Genomic DNA, 24,876 nt, shown 5'->3' on the forward strand with positions numbered 1-24,876 from the left:
ACATCAAGGAATTTGATTCCTGAATCATATAGCAAGAGTACCTTTAGCTTTTAGTAAGAAACTGTCAAATGTCTTCCAAAGTAGCTACACTCGTTTTGATCTCCACCATCAATGACTGAGAGGTTTTTTTGCTCCACATCCTCACCAGCATTTGGTGTTAGTGTTTTCGATTTTGCACAATCTAATAGGTGCGTAGTTGTATCTCACTGTTGTTTTCATTTGCAGTTCCTAAATGATACACGATGTTGATAATCTTTCCATATGTTTATTTGATATCTGTATATCTTTTACGATGAGATGTCTTTTCAGATGTTTTACCCATTATTTTAGTTGAGTTGTTTTCATTGTTGAGTTTTAGAAGTTCTTTGCATATTTTAGATCACAGTCCTTTATCAATTATGTCTTCGGCCAATATTTTCTCCCAGTCTGTGGCTTGTCTTATGATTCTCTAGACAGTGTTTTCTCACAGAGAAGTTCTTAATTTTAATGATCTGTTTAGAAATTATTTCTTTCATGCATCATGCCTTTGTGTTGTATAAATAAGTCATCACCATACCCAAGGTCACACAGATTTTCTCCTATGTTGTCTTCCAGGAGTTTCATAGTTTTACAATTTACATGAAAGTCTGTGTCTCATTTTGAGTTAATTTCTGTGATTGGTGTAATATCTATATCCAGGTTCATTTCTTTCTTCCTTTTTTTTTTGCATGTGGATGTCCAGTTTTTCCAACATCATTTGGTTAAAAGACTGTATTTTCTCCATTCTGTTGTCTTTGCTTCTTTAGCAAAGTTGACATTATTTGTGTGGGTCTATTTCTAATGTCTCTATTCTGTTCCATTGATCTATTTATCTATTTTTTCACCAGTAGGATACAGTCTTCTGATTACTGTAGCTTTATAAAACTTGAAGTCAGTCCTCGAATGTCCTTCTCATTTAATATGGTGTTACCTATTCTGAATCTTTGGCTTTTCCATATAAACTTCAAAAAAAATTTTTATTTTAATATATATTTTTTGAGATGGAGTCTCGCTCTGCTGTCCAGGCTGGAGTGCAGTGGTGTGATCTCGGCTCAATGCATCCTCCACTTCCCAGGTTCAAGTGATCCTCCTGCCTCAGCCTCCCAAGTAGCTGGGATTACAAGCATGTGCCACCATGCCCTAATTTTTGTATTTTTGGTAGAGATGGAGTTTCACTATGTTGATCAGGCTGGTCTCAAACTCCTGATCTCAAGTGATCTGACCGCCTCAGTTTCCCAAAGTGCTGGGATTATAGGCATGAGTCACAGTGCCCAGCCTCCATATAAACTCTAGAATCAATTTGTTGATATCCACAATACAATTTGCTGAAATTTTGATTTCAATTGCATTGAATCTGTAGACCAAATTGGGAGGAACTGACATCTTGACAATACTGATTTGATCTATACATGAACATGAAATATTTCACGACTTACTTAGTTTTTCTCTAATTTCTCTTATCAGAATTTTGCAGTTTTCCCCATAGAGGTCTTGCACATATTTTTGTTAGATTTGTGGCTAAATACTTCATCTTGTGATAACATAAATGGTAGAATGTTTTAAATTTCAACATTTTTTCCACTTGTTCATTGCTGGTATATGGGAAAGTGATTGACCTGTATCCTGTAATCTTTCCGTAATTGCTTATCTGATCTGGGAGTTTTTTGTCTATTCTTTTTAAATTTTCTACATAGATGATCACACAATTTGTGAACAAAGACAATTATATTTTTTCTTCCCAATTTGTATTTTCCTTTTTTTGTCTTATTCCACCAGCTAGGACAGCATTATGATGTCAAAAAGGACTGGTCAAAGGAGTTATTCTTGCTTTGTTACTGATCTTAGAGAGAAAGCACTTGGTTTCTCACCATTAAATGTAATGTTAGCTATGAGTTTTTTGAAAAACGTACCTTATCAAGTTGAGAAAGTTCTCCTCTATTCCTAGTTTGCTGAAAGTTTTTATCATTAATGGGTGTTAGATTTTGTCAAATGCTTTTTCTGTATCAGTTGGTATGATCATGTGATTTTTCATTCTTTAGCCTTGATTTGATACATTTCATTAATTAATTTTTGAATGTCAACCAGTCATTCCCATTTATTTGGAATAAATTCCACTTGGTCATGGCATATACACCTTTTTATTCATTGCTGGATTCAACTTGTGAATATTTTGTTCAAGATTTTTGCATTTATGTTCATGTGCGATATTGGTCTATAGTTTCCTTTTCCCTTAATACCTTTGCCTGCTTTGGGGATTAGGATAATACTGGCCTCATAGAATGAGTTAGGACATATTCCCTTTGCTTCTATTTTCTGGAAGAAATTATAGAGAATTGCTATGTTTTTTGCTTAAATGTCTGATAGAACTCACCAGTGAACCCATCTGGGCATGGAACTTTCTGTTTTGGGAGGTTATTGATTATTGATTTAACTTCTTTAATAGGTATGTGCCTGTTCCGGTTGTCTATTTCTTCTTGTGTGAGTTTTGTAGATTGTGTCTTTCAAGGAATTTGTTTATTTCATCTAGGTTATAAAATTTGTGGGCTGAAATATTTGCCCATATAGTATTCCTTTATTATCCTTTTAATGTCCATGAACTCTGTCATGGTATCTATCCCCTCTCTCACTTCTGCCATTAGTAATTTGTATCTTCTTTTTCTTGGCCTGGCTAGAGGCTTGTCAATTTTATTGTTCTTTTCAAAGAATTAATTTTTAGTTTTGTTAATTTTTCTATAGACTTTCTATTTTTAATTACATTGATTTCTGCTCTAGTTGTTATTATTTCTTATCTTCTGTTTATTTTGTGTTTAATTCACTCTTGTATTTCTAGTTTCCTAAGGTGGAAGCTTAGGTTATGATTTTAGATCTTTATTCCTTTTTAATACATGAATTCAATGCTACAAATTTTTCTTTAGTCACTGCTTTTGCTGTATGACACAAATTTTGATAAGTTGTATTTTTACTTTCATTTAGTTCAAATTATTTTAAATTTCTCAAGATTTCTTCTTTCACCCATATGTTATTTAGAAGTGTGTTGTTGAGTCTTCAAGTATGTCGGGATCTTTCCAACAATCTTTCTGTTGTTGATTTCTAGCTTAATTCCATTGTGGTCTGAGAACATTCTTTGTATGATTTATATTCTATTAAATTTTTTGAGGTGTTTTTTATGACCTAGAATGTGGGCTATCTTATGAATGTTCTCTGTTAGCTGAAGAAGAAAAAAATGTGTATTTTGCTGTCATTGGATGAAGTAGTCTATAGATGTCAATTATATGCAGTTTATTTATGGTGCTATTGAGTTGAACTGTGTCCTTACTGATTTTCTACCTGCTGGATCTGTCCATTTCTGATAACAAGGTGTTGAAATCCCCAGCCATAATGGTGGATTCATCTATTTCTCCCTAAAGTCCCATCAAGTTTTACCTCACACATTTTGATGCTCTGTTCTTAGGCCCATATATATATTAAATATTATTATGACTTCTTGGAAAATTAACTCTTTTATCATCATGTAATGTTCCTTTTAATCCATTATAATTTTCCTTTCTCTGAAGTTTGTTCTGTCTGATATTAATATAGCTATTCCAGTTTTCTTTTTATTGGCATTATCATATTTCTTTCTCTATCCTTTTACTTTTAATCTATATATGTCTTTATATTAAAATATATTTTATATTGGATGCACTCTGACAATCTCTTTTAATTGATGTATTTAGATCAATGATGTTTAAAATGATTACTGATATATGAAATTAATACCTATCATATTTGTTATGTTTTCTATTCATTGCCTTTCTTTGTTTCTATTTTTTGTCTTTTACTTTTTTTCTATCTTTTCTGGTTTTAACTAAGTGCTTTATTTGAGTCTATATTCTCTCCTTTTCTATTATATCAATTTTACTTCTTTTTTTACTTCATTTAGTACTTGCCTTGGAGTTTGCAAAAGATATAAATTTACAGTTAATCCAAGTCCACTTTCAAATAACACTACTTTATGGGTAGAGTAATAGCTTATAACAATAAAATAATCCTAATTCCTCCCTCCTGTTCATCATATCTTCGTTGTCATTCATTCAATTTATACATGAGCTATTACAAATACATTGTTTCCTTTACTACATTGACAAACTGTTATTTGTTAGCTAAATTAAGAGTAAGAAAAACTAAAATTTTAATTTTACCTTTAAAATTACCTTTTTCTGTAATGCTCTTCCTTTCTTTAGGTACAATCCAGTTTCTGAGCTATATCATTTCCCTTCTCTGAAGAATGTATCATATCATTTTTTTTTCAAGGCAGGTTTATTGGCAGCAAATTCAATTTTTGTTGTCTAAGAAAGTCTTAATTTATCCTTCACTTCTGAAGAATAATTTTTCAGGGTATAGAATTCTAGTTCGGTAGATTTTATTTTTTGTCAAAATGCTTCAGATATTTCATTTCACTCTCTTCTTCCTTGCATAATTTCTGAGAAGTTTTAATATTATAAACCTGGCTGTCATTCTTTGGCATTTATCCTGCTTGTGTTCTCTGTGCTTCCTGGATGTGTGGTCTGGTGTCTGACATTAATTTGGGGGAACTTCTCAGTCATCATTTTTTCAAATACTTCTCTTATTTTCTATTTCCCCTCCTTCTGGTATTGCCTCTCCATGCATGTTGCATGGAAAATAATGTACATTTGTACCACAGTTGTACCACAGTCCTTGGATATTCTGTTCTATATTTTTCAGTGTCTTTTCTCTTTGCTTTTCAGTTTTACCAGTTTCTATGACATATCTTTGAGCTCAGAGATTTTCTTCCTTTGGCCATGCCCAGACTCATTAGCAAAGAGACTGAGGAAAAAGGCATTTACAGGTATTCTTTATTTCTGTTACAGACATTTTAATATCTAGCATTTCTTTAGAGGTCTTTCTTAGACTTTCTATTCACATTAATCATGAGTTTTTGCATATTGTCTACTTTTTCCAATAGAGACTTTGGCATACTCTACCCATGTTTAAATTAGGTTACTTTTTTCTTATTGTTGTTTTAATACTTCTTTGTATATTTAGGACGTAAGTCCTTTTGCACATACATGTTATTTGCTTTGCGAATAACTTTCTAACTCTGTGGCTCATCTTTTCGTTCTATTAACAGTGTCTTTAACATATCAGAAGTTTTACATTTTAATGAAGTCCAATTATCAATCTTTTTTTATTTTCATGGATCTTTTTTTTTGATGTCACTTCTAAAAGGTCTTCATGAAACTGAAGTTTACCTAGATTTTCTCCTATATTATCATCTAGAAACTTTACAGTTTTGCATTTTACATTTAGATATATGATCTATTTTGATTAATTTTTGTGAAAAGTGTTCATCTGTGTCTAGACTTTTTTTTTTGTTTTTTTTTTGCACTTGCTTTTTACAGCACCAATTTGTTTTTAAAAAGCTATTCTGTCTACATTTACTTGCCTTTGCTCCTTGGTAAAATATCAGTTGACTTTATTTGTGTAGGTCTATCTCTGAGCTCTTTATTCTGTTTCATTGAACTAATGTCTATTCTTTCATGAATACCATGCTGTCCTACAGCCTTATAAATAAGCCTTGAAGTCTGGTAGTGTTAATGATGGAACTCATTCTTCCTCTTTAATATTGTGTTGGCTAGTCTAGGTTTTTTTACCTTTCCATATAAATTTTAGAAACAGATTGTTGATATCTACAAAATCAGTTGCTGGGATTTTACTTGAGTTGGATTGAATCTATAGGTTAAGTGTGGAAGAACTGGCATCTTAACAATATTGAGTCTTCCAATCTGTGAACATGGAATACCTCTCTATTTATTTAGATCTTCTGTATTAGATCAGAGTTTTATAATGTTTCTCACATAGATCTGGTATGTATTTTGTTAGATTTATACATAAGCATTTAATTTTCCGTGTGCTGTTTTAAATGATAATGTGTTTTTAATTTCAAATTCCATCTGTTCATTGCTAGTATATAGAAAAGCAATTAACTTTTATATATTAACCTTGTATACTGTTATTTGATATAATTACTTATTAATTCCAGGGGTTTTGTGCTAATTTGGGGGAATTTTCTACATAGAAAATCATATCATTTGTGAACAAAGACACTTGCATTTCTTCCTTCCCAATCCGCATATCTTTATTTCCTTTTCCTGTCTTATTACACTAGTTAGGTCTTCTGGTGAAATGTTGTATAGAGGTGTTAAGAGGGGCTATCGTTGCCTTGTTTATGACCTTAATAGGGGAAAAACCCAATTTCTTACCCCTCAAGTATACTATCTTCATCTGGTTCTGCTGCTAGGCTAATGCTGGCCTTATAGAAAATGTTCACTGCTTCTATTTCTGTAGAAAATTGTCTCACATCTTTCTTAAATGTTTGGTAGAATTCGCTAATGGAATTTCTGTCTGCTTTCTTTTTAAACAAGTGTTGTGAACTGAATGTTTGTGTCCCTCCAAAACTAATATATGAAAATCCTAACCACCAGGAGGTGAAGTCTTTGGTAGACAATAGATCATGGGAATGAAACTCTCATGATTGGGATTAATGCCTTTATAAAAGACATTCCTGGGAGTTCTCTTACTCTTTTTCTCCCATTTGGGGGTTAGTGAAAAGACAGCTACCTGGAAACCAGGAAGAGAGCCCTCACCAGATACCAAATCAGCCAGCACCTTGATCTTGACTCCCCAGCCTCAAGAAGTATGAGAAATCAATGTTTATTTTTTAAGCTACACAGTTTATTACACTCTTTTATAGCAATTCAAACTAACTGAAACCGAATGTTATTAATTATTGATTCAGTTTCTATTTCTTCAATAGATAGTTATCTATTTCTCACTATGTGGGTTTTGAAAATTTGTGTCTTTCAAAGAATTGGTCCAATTCACTTCATTTTTAAATTCGTGACCATAAAGTTATTCATAGTATTCCTCTATTAAACTTCAAATGTCAATTACCAGCGGTAATTACTCCGTTTTCATTTCTGGTATTAAGTTGTATCTTCTCTCTTCTTGGTCAGCCTAACTAGAGATTTATCAACTCTATTGATCTCTGCAAAGAACCAGCTTCTGTTTTTGTTGACTTTACTGATTTCCTCTTTTCAATTTCACATGATTTCTGCCCTATGTTTTAATTTTTGTTTTCCTTTTGCTTGCTTTAGATTTAACTGTTCTTTCTCTAGTTTCCTAAATTGAAAGCCTAAATCATTAATTTTACATTGTTATTCTTTTTTAAACAAATGCTTTCAATGCTATAAATGTCTCTCTAAACACTGCTGTCACGGTCTATCATAATTTTGATAAATTCTATTTTTACTTTCATTGGCTTCAAAATATTTTATAAATTTCTCTTGAATCTTATTTATCTTGTGTGTTATTTAGAAGTGTTTTGTTTAATCTCTAAGTATTGGGGGATTTTCCAACTATCTAGTTTGATTTCTAGTTTCATTCCATTATTGTCTGATAACATAGTTTGTATAATTTATATTCTTTTAAATGTGTTGAGGTGTGTTTTATGGCCTAGAATGTGATCTATCTTGTTGAATATTTCATGTGAATTTGAAAATAGTATGTATTTTGATGTGGCTGGATGAAATATTCTATAAATGTCAATCAAGTCGAGTTGACTGATAGTGATTTTCAGGTCAACTATATCCTTCCTGATTTTTTCCTGCCTCCTTGGTCTTTCAGTTACTGAAAGCAAGGTGATGTATTCTCCAATCATAATAGTGGGTTTGTCTATTTCTCTTTGCAGTTTGCCTCAGGTATTTTGATGCTCTGCTGTTAAGTGCATGTTAAGAATGTTATGCCTTCTTGGAGAATGAACTCTTTTATCATTATGTAATGACCCTCTGTTTTAATCTATTCAAGCTGCCACAGCAAAATACTATAAACTGGGTGGTTTGTGAACAACAAACATTTATTTCCAACAGCTCTGAAGGCTGAGAAGTCTAAGATCAAGGCAACAGCAGATCAGTTCTCTGGTGAAGGCCTATTTTTTGTTTCGCAGCCTTCTCGCTGTGCCCTCACATGGTAGGAGGGATTAGCTAGCTTCTGAGGTCTCTTTTATAAGGGCGCTAATCCCAATCATGAGGGAAAAGCCTGATCATCTCCAAAAGGCCTTATCTTCTAATACTATCATCTTGGGAGTTAGAATTTAAACATATAAATTTAGTCAGGGGGACACAAACTATGAGACTATAATATCCTCTTTATCCCTGATAATTTTCCTGTTCCAAATTCTGCTTGTCTGAAATCAATTCAACTAGTACACCTTTCTTTTGATTCATGTTAGCATGGTATATCTTTCTCAATCCCTTTAGTTTTAACCTGTGTCTTTAGATTTAAAGTGTGGTGTGTGTTTGTTGTAGACAACATTTTTTAAATTCACCCTGACAATCTCTTTTAATTAGTGTGTGGAGACCATTTACCTCGGAAGTAATTATTGTCATAGCTGAATTAATATCTACCATGTTTCTGTTTTCTATTTGTTCAATTACTCATTGTTTCTTCTTTTTCTTCTTCTCCTTATTCTGACTTCTATAGTTTCAATTAAGCATTGCATATAAATCCATTTTTGGACATCTCTTAGCATATCGATTATACTTTTAAAAAATTTAGTTCGTCCTAGAGTTTGTAATATACATTTACAACTATCTAAGTCCACTTTCAGGTATTCTTAGTATATACCACTAAGTATACACTTAGTATATACTTAAGTAGTGCAAGTTACTTTATAACAGAATGTTCCCAACTCTTCTCTCTCATCTCTTACATTACTGCCTTTCATCTTCCTTACCATATGCTACAATCACCCAATACATCATTCCTATTATCATTTGAATAACAGTTATTATTAAATCATTTTAAAAATAAGAAACACAAAAGATTTTGTTTTACCTTATTTATTCTTTCTCTATTGTTTTTTCCTTTTTAATGTAAATCTGAGTTTCTGACCTATGTAATGTTTTTTCTCCCTGAAGAATTTTTTTTAACATTTCTTGTAGGGCAGCTCTGCTACCGATGAATTGTCAGTTTTTGTTGGCCTGAGAAAAATCTTTATTTCGCCTTTACTTTTAAAGGATAATTTCACTGGATACCTAATTCTAGGTATTTTTTTTTTCTTTCAGAACTTAACATATTTCACTCCACTGTCTTCTTGCTTGGGTTCTGATGAGTCCACTATATAATTCGTATACTTGCTTCTCTATAGGAAAGATCTTCCCCCAACACCAACTTCTTTCAACATGTTTTTAGTCTTTGATTTTTTTTTTTTTTGGAGTTTTATATGATTTTCCTATGTGTATGTGTAGCTGTTTTGGTATTTACTCTACTTGTTGTTATCTGAGCTTTTGGATGTGTGATTTGGTAGTTGTCATTAGTTTTGGAATATTCTAAGTTATTATTTCAAATATTTATTTTGTTCCTTTCTCTTTCTTCTTTTTATGGTATTCTAACTATGTGTACATCTTTTGACACTATCCTACAGTTCTTAGATACTCAGTGTGGGGACTGTTCATTTTTATATTTTTCATTCTTTTTTCCCTTCGCATTTTATTTTGGGAAGTTCCTATTACGTATTTTATTTTATTTTTTTCTATTTTGAGATGGATTCTCGCTCTGTTGCCCAGGCTGCAGTGCAGTGGAGCAATCTCGGCTCGCTGCAACCTCCACCTCCCGAGTTCAAGCTATTCTCCTGCCTCAGCCTCCTGAGTAGCTGGGACTACAGGTGCCCACCACCATGCCCGGCTAACTTTTGTATTTTTAGAAGAGATGCGGTTTTACCTATTGGCATACCTTAAAGCTCACTGATTCCTTCCTCAGCTGTGTCCAAGCTACTGATGAATCAATGAAACACATTATTCCTTTCTGTTAGTTTTGTTGACTTCTTATTTCTAGCATAATATCCTTTTGATTTTTTTTAAAGTTTCTATCTTTCGCTTATATTACCCATCTGTTCTTGAATGTTGCCTATTTTTAATATTAGAGAACATTTCACAGTCCCATCAGCTTCTGTTCAGGTGAACCAATCTTGGCTGTGATTTTCCGTATTTGTCTGTCTTTTTCCAGATTTCCAGGTACGATGGATTCCCTGGGAATTTTAGTATTCTGACTGGTCCAAGAAAAGCGATTGTTATTCAGCTTGTTTAGCTTTTTCTTTTTTTTAAGAATGGAAGTGATGACTTACAAGCTCGTTGCATTTCGAGGCTGAAATTAGGAGTCTGTTCCAGCTTACTGTTCTAGTAAGGTTCTAGAACTCCCTTATTCAGCTATTATTCTTGTCTCTTCAATATTTTTTCATTTATTTGGGCTCAGCCATGTGTTATATATATTTCAGCATTTTTAAAGTGTGCAATACAAAGAGGAATTTATCTTACCCTCATTGACACTGTAGGTCTAGAAATAGAACTCAATTGACAAGCATTTAACATTTTTCTATTAGTTTTATTTGGTTTGTTTCTAACTTTTTCAAGTTATTCATATTCGCTTAACTTTAAAGAATGTGCAAGAACACATATCTGTTAATACATTTATATTTAATCACAAAATATAGATTATTCTCCATTAATAAATGTGTTAAAATTATTTCAGACTCAAATATTTACGTATATCATCTTTTAGCCTTAATAATCCAAGAGTCATTACCTTATTCAAATTAGAAGATTCCACTTTAGATTCACTTTGCCAGTCCTATATTCTTTTCAACACAAATGCCACAGGAATATTCTCTTGCTAGCAACTCTAAGAGTAAATTTCTTAGTAAATTGTCAGACAAAACCAAAATCTAACAGCTATACAAACATGGACACAGACCAATGTTTCCATGTAGCACACTGGAGTATTTTATAAGAAAATTTCACTTTGTACCTCATCTATTTTGTTCTCTTTGTTTGGAAATAAACTAATTTAAAAAGCTAATCAAAGCATTGTTATGCTTATTTATTATATACATGACCCTAATATAGCTATATGGCTGATATGGCTCATGCACTGTAATTTAAGCATCGATTTTGGACCGTTTGATGGCGATTTATCAGTTGGCCTCTTCTTTATTTTGCTTTTGTTTTTTCTAGCATTTCTCTGGATAATAATAATACTTTGGGTCTCAAGAAAGAGAAGATAGAGATGGGGTAGGAAAGAAGAAATAAAAATGTAACAATAGTCTCCCTCGTAAGATATTTTAAGTAGTTAAACCACCTAAAAAAACCCCTGAAGTTTCTTTATACTCACTTTCTGAAACTATCATCATCTGTTATAGTCTCATTTTGAAATAACTGGCACAAGTCTTGATACATATACTGGCAAAAGCACACAACTTAGTTAGCTTTCTTCTAGCTGTTCCAAACCCATTTCTTCACAGTGTGAGGTAGAAAGGCAAATTGCACCACAGGGAGGAGTACATTTGGAGACAAAAAGAATAAAAGTGACTTCCCAGAACCCTTCTTTCAAGTCCAAAGGATTTGGTTTAGTGATCTTTCGTACATGCTCTCTGAAGCTCTGCTGGAGGATGGGGGCTGGTGTATGTGTTAATGTAATAGGTTAGTGTTAGTAAGTATTACCAAACACATCTATCCTGTACAGGTGCCAGGCTTTTGCTTAAGAACACTAAAAGAAAATTCTACAGTAATTAATGAGATTTTCCCTAGAAAACCTCAGAACAAAGACAAAAACTGTGGAAAATATAAAGTAAAAACATAAATGTATATACACCCATATATGTATATATTATACACACATGTATATATAATATATATACATATGTAATAATACATATGTTATTTATTATATATTATATTTTATTATATATTTATTATATATATTATTTTCTGTGAGTTTTAGAGTTCAAGACAACTGCTCATAGATTTAAGCCATTGTATTCATTCATGAAACAAATATTTACTAATACCCTACTCTGTGCATGGCAATGAGCTGGTAGCTGAGTAACTGTACTGGCCCCAAGTTTGTTCATTTTATTCAATATTGATTGAGCGGCTACAATGTGGCAGGCTCCTGTAGGTCCTAGACATGTAAACAGATGAAATCCCTTCCCTCAAGCTTCATGGTCCTTAGATTTTAGTACAGGAAAACAGATACTAAAACAAAAACCAAATAAATAAATAAATAAATAGTATGTTATATGGTGGTAAGTGCTATGAAGAAAAGTAAAGCAGGGAGAAGAAAGAGGAGTTGGAGGGGTTCGACTGGTATATTATTTTAAGGAGGGTGATCAAGGAAGGCTTCACTAACAAGATGTCATCTAGACCCAAAGCAAATGATGAAGTGAGCCATCCAGTATCTGGTGATAGAATGTTCCAGGCAGAAGGAAGGACAAGTGTAGAGGTTCTGAGGCAGACATGCACTTGGCCTGTTTAAGGAACAGGAGGCTGCCAGCGTGGCTGGAATAGAGAGCACAAAGCAGGGCAAGTGGAAGAAGAAGAGGTAAGTGGGGAGGTTAAGAAGGGTGTGGAGTATGACAGGAAAAGAGGAGTGAAGGATGACTCCAAGGTTTGTGGGCCAAGAAATTGGAAGGATGAAGTTCCATTTCCTGAAATAAAGAAAGACTACAGGAAAAGCAGGTTGGAGAGTAGGGATCAAAAGCCAGTTTTGTGCAAGATAACTTGGTAATATCTTTTAAACATGCAATGGAGATGCTAAGTGACCATGGAGTGCAAGAGTCTGGAGTTGAGGGCAGAAATTCAGGAAAGAGGTACAAATTTGCAAATTTGTCAGTATGAAGGTGGTATTTAAAGCCACAAGATTGAATGAGGTCACTTGAAGACAGCATATATGTAGGAGTACCCTGAACTCTGAGGCACTTTAAACAGTTGGGCTGATGAGGTAAAAACGAGGGAAAGAGATTGGAAAGGGGAAGTGGGAGGAAAACCAGGAAAGTTTCGAATCCCGGAAATTGTGCAAAGAAGGTTTTTCGTCGAAAAAGGGATTGATCACTTGTTTCAAATTTTGCAAATAAATACGATGAGAACTGGGAACTGGATTTGGCAGTGTGAAATTGTTGGCCGAGTGGTGTGGATGGCCGCATGGATGGAGTGGGCTTAACAGAATAGGGAGGGGTGGCAATGCAGAGAGTCAAGCTAGGCTTTCAAGCTATTATCAAATGATTCTGAATCACATACAATTCATGGAGACAGGCCCATTATAAACATTTATCCATCATCATTTGGTCTGAAGATAACATTGTGAATCACACAAATCTAATGATATATCCAGCTACTATTTAGTAGTGTACCAAATATGGCTTAAATGCACAATGCTGTGAGAAACAGAACTAGAACAAAATGACAGAAAGTTGTAAAGTGAGTGGGAGCAATAATGTGGTGAAGCATTTACTTAAGTGTTTTTTAACAGAAAAATTTCCTTTTCTTTTTTCCATTCCTTCTCTTTCTGATAGATCTTGATCTCCACTCCCCACAGGGAAGGTAAACCAGAGCACAGATGCAAATAGAAACCACACATAGCCATTCCTACATTTTAACAGACAAATGTCTTGGCATTAACAATTAGAGTCTAACAAGAACCCTCTGCTCCCCTAGTTCCCAAACAACCCCTTTCTCAGAGGCCTGAGATAAACACCCTTTCTGGACTAAGAAGAGAGGAGAGTTAGAAAAGCAAGGGAGAGAAATTTTGATGTGGATTTATACCCCCTTCCTCTTAGGCTGAGCCAGTGACCCGAGACTAAAGAAGAAAGAGACAGAGCAATTCCCGGTTAACTCTGAAGGAGTTCGAACAAGGGGAACCTCTCCTTCACAGCCTGTCAGGGCCATGAGAGATCTCACCAAATCCCCTTTGATAAGGAGGAACAAGGACCACTCACGGGATGGCCAGGCAGATGGATCTCAAACAGGGTCGCAGAGCCACTCTGCAAATGGGGCCCGAGGTGTGTCCGATGCTAGCTCCCTGGCTCTGAGAGTGCCGCAGGTGTGCCATCAGAGTCACCGGACCTGTTCACGTGCTGCAATCTGACAAGGGGATCTCAAAAGCAGGTGTGCTCAGGTGCTTCAGTGGATGGCAGCACAGAGGAGCAGCTGCGCCTGACCAAATGATGAAGGCCTTCCAGCGCTTGGCGTAAGCCCTTGTATCTTATAGATTTCACACCAGGGAGTAAAGAAGCAACAGCAGAACCCCATGGTGGCTGAATTGGCCATAAACCCACTAAGAGAAATCTGAAGTTTTAGGCTGAATTCACATAAAATGGACTATTTCAAGTTTCATGTCAGAACACAGAATAAAAGTTAAGATAGAAATTAGCTCGTTTTAAGAAAAAATAAAGTTACAGTTGCTTTCCATGCCTACAGTGGTTGATTGAGAAATTTGCACCAGACACATGAACCCAAAGTTGCATAGATAATGTGTTTACAAGCCCTTTGGGAGAAATCTGTAGTACAAGGAAAAACAAAACACTATGCTTGGAAAGATAAAACTAGATTTCTCCTAGCTCTGTTACTCTCTTTAATATCAAGAAAAGTAGTACTGCTTTTTGAGTCTTAACACTTATTGATAAAATGAAATGCCTCTCAAGACTGTTGTGATTATCAAATGCCATAATGCGATAATACACAAAAGTGTTAAATAAACTTTAAGTGTTTCAAAATAAAAAATGAAGGAACTGAAACCAACTGCTACAATATGCCAGGCTCCTTATCTTATGGTAAACATGATATATATTTTACATTTAATGTAATAATTTATAGTAATACTGTATTATATTATTTTATATTATATTCCTGGCTGGCCTGGGATAGCCATATTTTACAGATATCATTCCAGCATAATTTTTAATAATGCCCTTTTCACTCTCACAACTTCTGATTTGCATGATAAATTACATAGTCACTCCATACATTCTTTCCATACACTATCCTTGCAAAGTAAGGTCCGTATTTTATTCCCTTTTCACAGATGAGGTAACTGAAGTTTACATGGCTTGAGTAGCTAACCTGTGCTCTCACAGCTAGTCATGCTGCCCTGTTGGAAATCAAATCTGGGACTATCAACTTGAAAGGTCAGGCTATTCAATTTAGTGTACCATTATGTAAGGTGCAACATGACTCTTTCCATTTGCGTTAGAACCATAGGCATGTAAAGTGAATCACTCTCTCCCAGGCACAGAGCATGGGACCCATCTAAACTGACAGCTGCGAGTTAAGAGCAGAATGAAGGCTAGGCTTTGAATTCCTGAGCAAGCAGCTTCCCAAGTCCTGTTTACTTTCAGCGATTTGGCCTTTGTGTTGCATTGGAGAGCAGTACAAACATATGCAGATTAGCCTTAAGTAAATCAACTTGGAAATATTACATTAACAACCCCTCTCTTTGGTTTCATTTTTATTTAGGTTTTATTCAAATATTCTTAAAAGAAAAGCCTACATCTCCTTCAAACACGCCTTCTTTTTGACATTCTAAAGCTTTTAATTGTGTCCAGCTTCTAAATCTAATTTAGTGAAGTCAAAAAAAAAAAAAAAAAAAAATTAAGGCTATGTTTATTTCAGTTAAGCCTGGAGTAAAAGTTCATGCCAGATCTCATTTTAACAAAATGAATTCACCATCCCCTAGTAAACATTGGATGAAACTTATAATTACACTGGTGACAAGAAAGAATCCCTGGCCTTGGTTTGCAGAATTATATGACCTTCCATTAATATTAGAAATCTAAATGATTAAAATCTAGGTTTGCAAACGGACATCATTTCTATTGTAAAATTTGCTTTCAGCAAAAAAAAAGCATTTTGTAACCGTGTTTCACTAAAACTGTCTTTACAAGCCAAACGAGAGGGGTATTTATTTGGGGGAACAATTTTTAGTTAATTCAGTACAAAACAATCTGAATAAAGATGGAGAAAAAGCGGAATCACTTCCTAACTGTAGTTCTACATGTGTATATTTATTTTCAAGAATAGTGAGGGCAGGGACATTGAAACTTTGTTTTAAAATACATATACATGTAGAACATGTATCTGAAGTTATGCCCACTAATCTAGAACACCTGTTTCAAAACGTGACGACTTATTTAGGAACATCCAAAAGCAAACACACTATTACCCCAGAATGTTCAACTAAGGATCAGAGCAGAACAAACTAAGAGGTAAATTGTAAGAAATTCATGTCTTTAGATATTGAACCAAAAAGAGAGAGACCACGGAATTGTTTTCTACTTGGGAAAATGTATGTTCATTTAAAATGGAAAGGAATCCTTCTACGATTTCTATACCATCAAAAATAAGTCTCAGGAATTGGACAGCACATCTATGAGTCTCAGTGGATAATATTATTAACCTGTGTACATGAAACACGTAAAACATACATCAGATTCTCCCAGAATAACGTGGAAGAGTGTCCAAATCTGGGATCTCCACTTACAGAGTGGGTAGACACAAGAAAACACTGCAGAAGTTGAAATGATGTTCCTGTGCAGACCTAGATTTTAATCATTTTGATTTATACTATTTGTGTAAAGTCATATTCTGCAAACCAAAGCCAGGGAGCCTTTCTGATCAGTATGATTACATCCTTCTAGCCCAGGGAGTGAGTGGAATATATTCTTAGATAATGTGAACTGAGAGAAAAAAGCCAGAGAGAGATGTTTTCCAAAAGACGAGGCTATCTATAGGTGGATTCAAAACAAAACAAATTACAAGTGAACTATAGGTAATAAAGTCAGAAGACGCCCAGACGGCTAGGCAGACTGGCCATTATGGGGACTTCCGGGATTTTCAAAAGGAAGACTGGAAATGTTAATTGGAATAAAACAAGAAGGTGTGAATAAAGAAGGTAGAAATGGGGCGGGGATGAGGGTGGGAAATGATCGAGAAAACAAACAGCAAATGAAGGACCATGCCAGTGCTGGTCACCTACAGTGAGCCTCCTGTTTCTGGAAGAACATGGAGCTGAGTGTTGCAAGAATCAAACCTAAGACACTGGGAATATATTTCTGTCCATGTAAGCATAGGAAACTTTGTAAGGAATAATCTAAGTGTATTCATTATTAAGGAATACAAGTTGTGTGCAGTGACTTGTTAAATAAGCCACTGATGCCAAGCAAGTGCAGAGACACTGAGGAGTCATGAAGTGGATAAGTAAAAGTCACTTTTATTACAACTACTAATTGCCCAGGAATTTAGAGATTTTTAAATACTCGTATATTGCAGCATCATTATTAACATGTCTATTTAGCACTGAAATTTTGGTCTGTACATGAACATCAATCATTTGGGCAACAGTTTCATTAAATTCATTTGTAGTCCTTTAACTCTTAATGTTTAATATCCAATAGTGACTGAGAAAAACAGGGCTGTGTTTATTTGCTTATTTGTTCTTTCTGAAAAATCAAGAACATTTTCATTTTTTTTATCACTTCATCTCAGGCTTTCCTTATATAGACTGGATTCTGATACCGAATTCTTAACATATTTTAAAATATTAATAGTAAAATGTATCTTTATATTTAAAGCCAAAAAAATGTATCCACACCTACTATGAACAAAGAAAACACCAGTGCTAGGCACTGGTGGGAGGGGAGGTGGATGACACATGAAAGCACAAGACAGAATTAGCACTCAAGGGCTTTGCAGTTCTGATGGGGAGAAAGATGTTCACTAATAACACTAGCTCATGGCAGAATGTGACCTGTGTTGCATACTGGAGGGGCAGAGTGCTACTTCTATAGAAGAGGGTGGAGACTTTAATGAAAGGAATTCTACTTTCAGTAATTTCTCCCAAAAGATCTACTGGACAAATGCAGAAAGTTACATGCACCTAGGTGACTCCTAGGTTAATATTTAGCCTATTTGTACTAAATAGCCAACAGCTTGATTATGCCAACATGCCAATTCACATGGACACTGGATTTAGAAATGATAGAAAATAAAATACTTTCAAGAAAAGTTATTTCTGTTCATAAATGGTGTCTAGGACCAGCCTACAGACCTCCACCATCCTCATTTCATGTCTATGACAGACATTACTAATTGATCATGGCATACTTTCCTTTGTGCTCTATGGCCTTAGAATCCTTCCTTCCTGAGAGTTACAACTTACTGAGATGAATGCATTTGCATATCCAGGGTATAGACAGTGGTTCTCCTACTATGCAGCTTTGCTCTGTGAAACCCCCTGAAGGCTACTGGGGGAAAGAAGGGGGAGGGAGAGTAGATAGAAGGCCAAGATTGCTCACTTTTGGAACACACCTATGATATTAGAAGGGAGCTTAGTAGTCACTTTTGGATGCAGGCACAAGGAGATTTTTTGGGATCTGGTAAAGATGCGGTGATGGTATCTCAGGCGTTTTTCATTTGGGAATATTCACACAGGTTTAAACTTAGGATCTATGCATTTTTATATATTAAGTATATTTTATCCTTCAATACAAATTAAACAAACAAGCAAAATAATAGCTAACCTATCAGAGCCAAAACAAGATGGAGAGCTCAAACTTTACAGACCATCAAATGTAGGCTCATATCTAGGCTCAACATTGTAACTTGCCATGTGATTTGGGCAAGTCATTGGAGCTCTCTGTTTCATTTTCATTACCTGAAACAGGGATAAAGAATATCTAACTCATAGGATTGTTATGAGGAGTAAATGGCATAATAATAAACTTAGTATCATGACTAATATATCATAATATATTAATAATGATAACTAACATTTATAGAGTCCTTCCCATGTTCCCAGCTCTGTTCTAGAGACTTAATTTTCTCCAAAAAACCTTGTGGGGCAGGGCGTTTATTTTACAATAAAGGAAACTGAAGCAGAGACTTTAATTACTTATCCAAGATCTCTCACCTACTAGGTGGAAAAGCCAGAATTGAAATTCAAACAGGCTGCATATTAATCACTGCATTCTCATGTGTAATAAGGACCTGTTAAACAGCAGTTATTACTATTACAAGAATAAATCTTGGCAGAGATGTGGGAGGTTATAGGGAAGAATTGAGTGTGGGCTGAACTTTTGTTCTCCAGGAGGCAAAGGGCAACTCTAGGTTTAGGCTTTGAAATTCTGTGCCGAATAAATAGCTGCTATTATTATTATGCAATCTCCATACCGAATTTGAGACAGAAAATGAAAGTACATAATACATGCAATATTGTTGTTGTACTTTATAAATAGAGAAAACAGCTTGTGGAAGGTTAATGCCATGCTCCCCTTTGGTCCACTAGAGCCTGCTTCTAAAAGCTACCCCAGGGAAGCATCCTACCTCCGTAGGCTATGTCCACAATCAATCTTGATTTTGTTGTGACTATGGGTGATTTTTTCCTCTGTATTTTCTACATTTTCTATAATGAACACATTAATTTTATAGTGGAAAACTGACTTTGAAAATAAAACAAAGTAAAACAAAAACCAATCTCGGTGAGGCAATAAGAACCACATGTCTTCTAAATGGAAACCATGCTTATTTCTCCTTTGTTTCGTGGAAGCCGCTTGCCAGATACACAGTCCGCAGCTTTGAACCATTTACATAAACACACCCAAGCCAAGCGTTTCCACGCAACAGCCAAATTGCACCCATGTTAGCAATTTAATGACTTTGAAAGTAATAAATGGTAGAAACTGATATTCACTTTGCTAGAATTCACCTTAGATATTCCTTACAAACCACAATCCAGTGGCATTTGTTGTAGATGGTAGATGTAGATATTCAAGAAACTTTGAAAGAAAACACTGTTCATCCTGAGATGGGGGGGAAAATGCTAAGTGGTGACAAAAGGCAGAAATCTTTCAGGTGAAATGTAATGTTCAGGAACTGAGTGGTAGTGGATCATTGTAAATCATCCACCAGAGGGCACTGCCAGAATATACAAAGTTTTCTTGGGAAACCTTGGACACCCCCTAACTCTTAGCAAAGAGAGCTAATATGGTTAGCTTAACAGAATTCCACTTTTATTATGCTTCCTTTGCCTTTATAAATCAGGTCAGTCTTTTCCTCCTGATGAAGGAATTCATGAACTGCATGCTACCTTTAGTGTTATGACTCTTAAAATTGCTGTAACCATCTGATTGTAAAAATATTTTACAAGAAATGCTGTGTTCCATGTGCTAAGTACTGAAGTTATTACCATGATGACAAGACCACCTTCTTGCCTACAGTTCGGAGATTAATAAAGGGCTTCTGAGATAACCACAAGGCACATGAAATAACTCGGGAACTATAAACTGCAGAAGGTAGATGCTGTTTCGTTTTGCACTGTTAAGTACCATTGCTGTTCACTGAAGGGAATATTGCCCACAGATGTTTTGGAAAGCCATCTGAGGAAGGCGCAGAAGGTTGTACAAATAGAATAGGCAGAAAGGAAAGCAGAACACAGCATTAGCAAAGTCATAGGAGTCAAAATTTCATTGCTAAGGGAAACTAGTGCCTTTCGTTTCATATTTCTGGCTGTCCTACTGACTTGGAATGCTTCAAATGCACCAATTCACCTGCCTTAGATATCGACCGATACTTCAGTCCCATCTGCTGTAATAGGTGGGCTTTTCATATTTTCTGAAGCTGTTATCCATAGTGTTTCCCCTCTAATTTCAAAAGCCTAGAGAGAAACAAAGTGGAAAAACTCTTGTTTTGGACAGAGAAGGCTCTGAAGCAAGCCACCTCCTAGAGATGGAGAGCCTCATTTTGTCCTGCCTGAGCCAAGATACAACACAGTAGAAGTTTGCTGCAAGAACACAAACACATCAGGTTTTCATGTAGCAGTGCCCTAAGAAGGAAACTGGACAAGGATGACTCGAATTGAGGAAACCAGTCCAGCTGGAGCACCTCCCTGTGGTTTCCCATGGACTAGGAATAGAAATTTGCTCTGAAGAAATATATTTTTAAAAGTTAGCCTTCACATAGTATTTGAAGTTTCACAGAACTTTTTTGGATTGGAACCAGATCTAGCTTGCATGTTCTTAGGTATTAAAGCCTAATATTATATTACTCTTTGAAAAAAAAAGAATTATTTCCTCATAATAATTTTCTTCAAAAATAATACTACTTTTTACTTATATTAAATTCTCTACTGTTTCTGATGTTATGCTACTTAGGAAAATGCCATTTTCTTGTTAAATTAATATATGCAGACAAGTATTTACTTACCACACAGGAACATGACCCCCTTATAAGTCATCACTCCTAATATTTATGGTCTAAGAATGAGGTAGTTTGGGTGAGTCACATATTTAGACTTAGCAGAGAGATTAAGAAAAAAATTAGGACCACAATTTCCCTTAAGTAATGGAAAAAATGTGACTTGTAACACATTTGTTTTCTGTGTCAGTGTTTTTCCAGCCTTTCCATAGAGTCTTTAAGGTCATCCAAGGTTTCTGTAGGTTTTCCTAAAAGAAAGAATGGGGGAGTTGTGATGGGTGCTTGATTTTAAATGTGATAACAATTATCTGCGACTTTTAGAGAACGCAACTAACCATTGTGAAGGTTACTGTTCTGGATGTTGAAAAATATGAACCACCAGTATAGGCTTTGAATGTTTGAAATGGATGATCTTAAATTTCTCAAATAACACGGCCCCAGACATGCACTTTGCTCACAAAAGAGATCTTTTACCCCGATCTTTAGACATTTGCTTCAAGTGGGAGAGTCTAGTATTTATAAATAGAAGGAAAACAGTAAGATTCAGAAAAATACCATTGAGGTTCATAAGGAAATAGAAAACCACAGTTCCTGGAAAATCCAGGAATAATTGAATAACTTTTATAATATACAGAAAAAGAATATTCATGGTGCATTGCTTTTGGCAGCCTATCATCTAAATATGGCCCCTAGAATAAATGCATTGACTGAAGGGAAATTATATGATTTGCATCAACCTTACCAATGGCTAAATCATCCTCTCTGGTGATTTTTCAAGATAGATAGTGTTATGGGTTGAATTGTGTCTCCTCAAAGGACATTGAAACCCTAATCTTGGTACCTGTGAACGTGACCTTATTTAAAAAGAAGATCTTTGTTGATGATCAAGCTAAGATGATTTCATTGGGGTAAGTCCTAAGTAATTAAATATGACTATGTTCTTACGAAATGGGGAAATTTGGACACAGAGACAATACGAAATGGGGAAATTTGGACACAGAGACAGACACACACAGAGAGATGATATGGAAACATAAGGAGAACACCATCTGCAAGCCAAGGATGACCTGAGGTTACCAGAACCTAGGAGAGGGGCAGGGAACAGATTCTCCCTTATAGACTTTGGAAGGAACCAATCCTTCTGACACCTTGATTTTGGAGTTCTAGCTTCCAGAACCATCAGGCAGTAAATTTCTGTTGTTTAAGCCCCCGAGCTTGTGGTACTTTGTTAAGGCAGTGCTAGCAAACTAGTAGAGTTATATATTCTGAATTCTTGTCTTTCGGCTTGCCATTTAGCCCCCAAGTCTCCCTGGCAATCAATAGAGCACAGAAGTTTTGTTCAGATTGCCCAACCACCCGGTTCGGTTCTGGACAACCTCATACTACTGTCCACATAAGGCAAGTTCCTTTTAAAGTTTGCCAGACCAAAGCAATTAAGAGGGCAAATCTGGTGGAAAAACTCACATATGGCATTATGAAGCCAAATATAAATTCTACTTTGATTATTGTTCCTTATGAAGGAGAGCAGTGTCTCCAATCATCAGAAAAGAATCAGGGATTGATTGTATTTCATTTTCTTTGAGGAATATTTGGCCAAATAGCTAAAGTAACCCGATTAATGAGAAATTTGCGGAATGGGAAAAACACTGCAATTATAAGCAGCAACCATGGACATCCACTGATAGCCAAAGAACATAGCCAGTCTTCTGGTGCGTACATTATGTGGCAGCTCATTGGTCTCCTGCCAAATAGGCCAATCAATGCAGGCTGAAATTTGTCTCAATCTCACTCAGCAATCATATTCATAAATAGTGCCTCTGTGTCTTATTTAGGTGAGACAGCAACTTAAAGACTATTATGCAAACAGAATTTTCATAACTAGAATTTTTAAAATATATTAAACTTCAAAAGGGTCTTTCCCAATATTTGATGGAGGAGCTTTAGAATAGTTAATTTGAATGAAATTGTAGTATTATGTATTTTCATTTTTTAAAATGTTAAGTTGCTAAGTGTGAAGGCTTTAGACACTGACACCTCACCTTGATTCCTGCTTTATAAAGAGACTTGGAAAAGAAACCAGTGTATGTATAAAATGATTAATTGGGATAAGAAACTCAGCTAAGAGATAATTCAGACTGGAAAAAAACCTAAATAATGAATATAAAACAGACAATTAAAAATCAAGGGAAAAAGCAGGCATGGTGTTGAAGTATATAAAGTAATCTAACACCACCGTGTTTTTTCATCTTCATTTTCCAGTGTCTATACTGCATTGTAACTTTCGGAAAACCATGCACACACCTGGTGCCACCTGGGTAGGTGTGACCAGAACCAGTCTGTTGGAAAATAAAGGATTAAAAAAATGAAATGAGAGAAAATGACACTTAAAAGGGCAACTTCAGGTTTCCGCAAAGCAAATATATAACTAAGCTGATCAACCCTCCAGCATAGTCCTTCTGAGCTGTGTTTCCACGGGAAAATGAGGGTGGAGGCAATCACAAAAGTCTTGGCTCTCATCCACCCCTGTGGCCTGCTGACACAGGCCCAGCTCCCCAGAGCACTGGGGTCGCAATGAAGTTGTTGCCAGAAGAGCCGCTTTCATTAAAATTGAGTAAGAAGAACAGATAATGTGGTTGGGTAGAAACTAGGGCCTGAAAGTGGGTGGATTGGGGGACTCCTCTCTTCTAATTGGGAAGGGTGGGTAGCACTGTTTGGTAGTACCTGACAATTCTCTTGTTCTAGCATTTACAGCCTTTCTCTACTCCTGGGGCCACTGCAGGGTCCCCAGGGGACTCTGAAAGCAGCTAGTTGTTAAGCGAGGGTATTCTCCACTAGGGCTACAATGAAGTTTATATTCTAGAACCGGATCCTACACTCTTTTTGTGCTGTGAACCATTTGTGCATAGCCTGTGAACTATTTCTCATAATAATACTTTTAAATATATATAAAATATGTCATTACAAATAAAATCAACTAGGTTGAAATAGCTCTATAAAAATATTTAGAAATATTGATATACTGTTACAAAAAACATTTTAAAAAATAAATAGGTGATAGTAATTATATTCTTTATTAATATGTTCAGTATAATCTGATGTTGAGCTTATTAATTATGATTTCACATTAATGATGACTAAAAATAACATTTTGAGATATCAGCAACAACCGATACGAATGGAAATATCCATCATTTCTATTAGGGACAAAGTCACAGGTAGTGCTAACACTGTGATTTGTTTCTACATTTATCATGGAAGGCAGTGCCAAATGCCATTTAAGGGTGTGTGGAAATGAAGATGAAATGTTTTCCCATACAAGTCCACAGACCCCCTGAAATCCACCTGTGGACCCTTTGCTGGATCTGGAGTTCAGGTTAAGAATCTTGCCATAGAGGCTTACCCATCCTGATACGGAAGTTTACCATAAATACCACATCAGCTTTCATGCAATTGTATGATAATTACCAACTTTTAAAATAGTGTCAATTTAATCTCTATCTCTCTGATGATTCAGAAATCACTTCAAAATTTTCACAAGAAGTAACACTGTGAGTATCAAAACATTTGACCTGTAGACTTGAGGAATGCTTGTTAATGAAATTGCTAGGTTCAGAAAATCTCTAATAGTTTAGTATTTTCTTTCTAAACAAGAATGTGCAACAAATTATGCAAGAGCCGAATGGTATTATCATTGCTTTGCGAGTTCTCAGGAGGAAGAAGTAGAGTGATCAATATAATCAATAAAGCAAGGCAGTTTAAGCTTAGTCAGACCCTGAATTCA

At 35.3% G+C, this 24,876-nt stretch overlaps 1 protein-coding gene and 1 long non-coding RNA gene across 5 annotated transcripts in view; one reads left to right on the forward strand and one right to left on the reverse strand.

The window, feature by feature from the left end:
• RERG (RAS like estrogen regulated growth inhibitor) overlaps positions 1-24,876 on the reverse strand; it is a 113,768-nt gene that overhangs the window by 25,844 nt on the left and 63,048 nt on the right. The gene's annotated exons all lie outside the window — the stretch shown is intronic.
• On the forward strand, positions 20,047-23,442 carry LOC135966084 (uncharacterized). The gene is made up of 3 exons (XR_010579190.1): positions 20,047-20,194; positions 22,392-22,493; positions 23,355-23,442. It is a non-coding gene; the product is annotated as an uncharacterized lncRNA (long non-coding RNA).

Source organism: Macaca fascicularis, chromosome 11, assembly GCF_037993035.2.
Source record: "Macaca fascicularis isolate 582-1 chromosome 11, T2T-MFA8v1.1".
Lineage (NCBI taxonomy): Eukaryota > Metazoa > Chordata > Mammalia > Primates > Cercopithecidae > Macaca > Macaca fascicularis.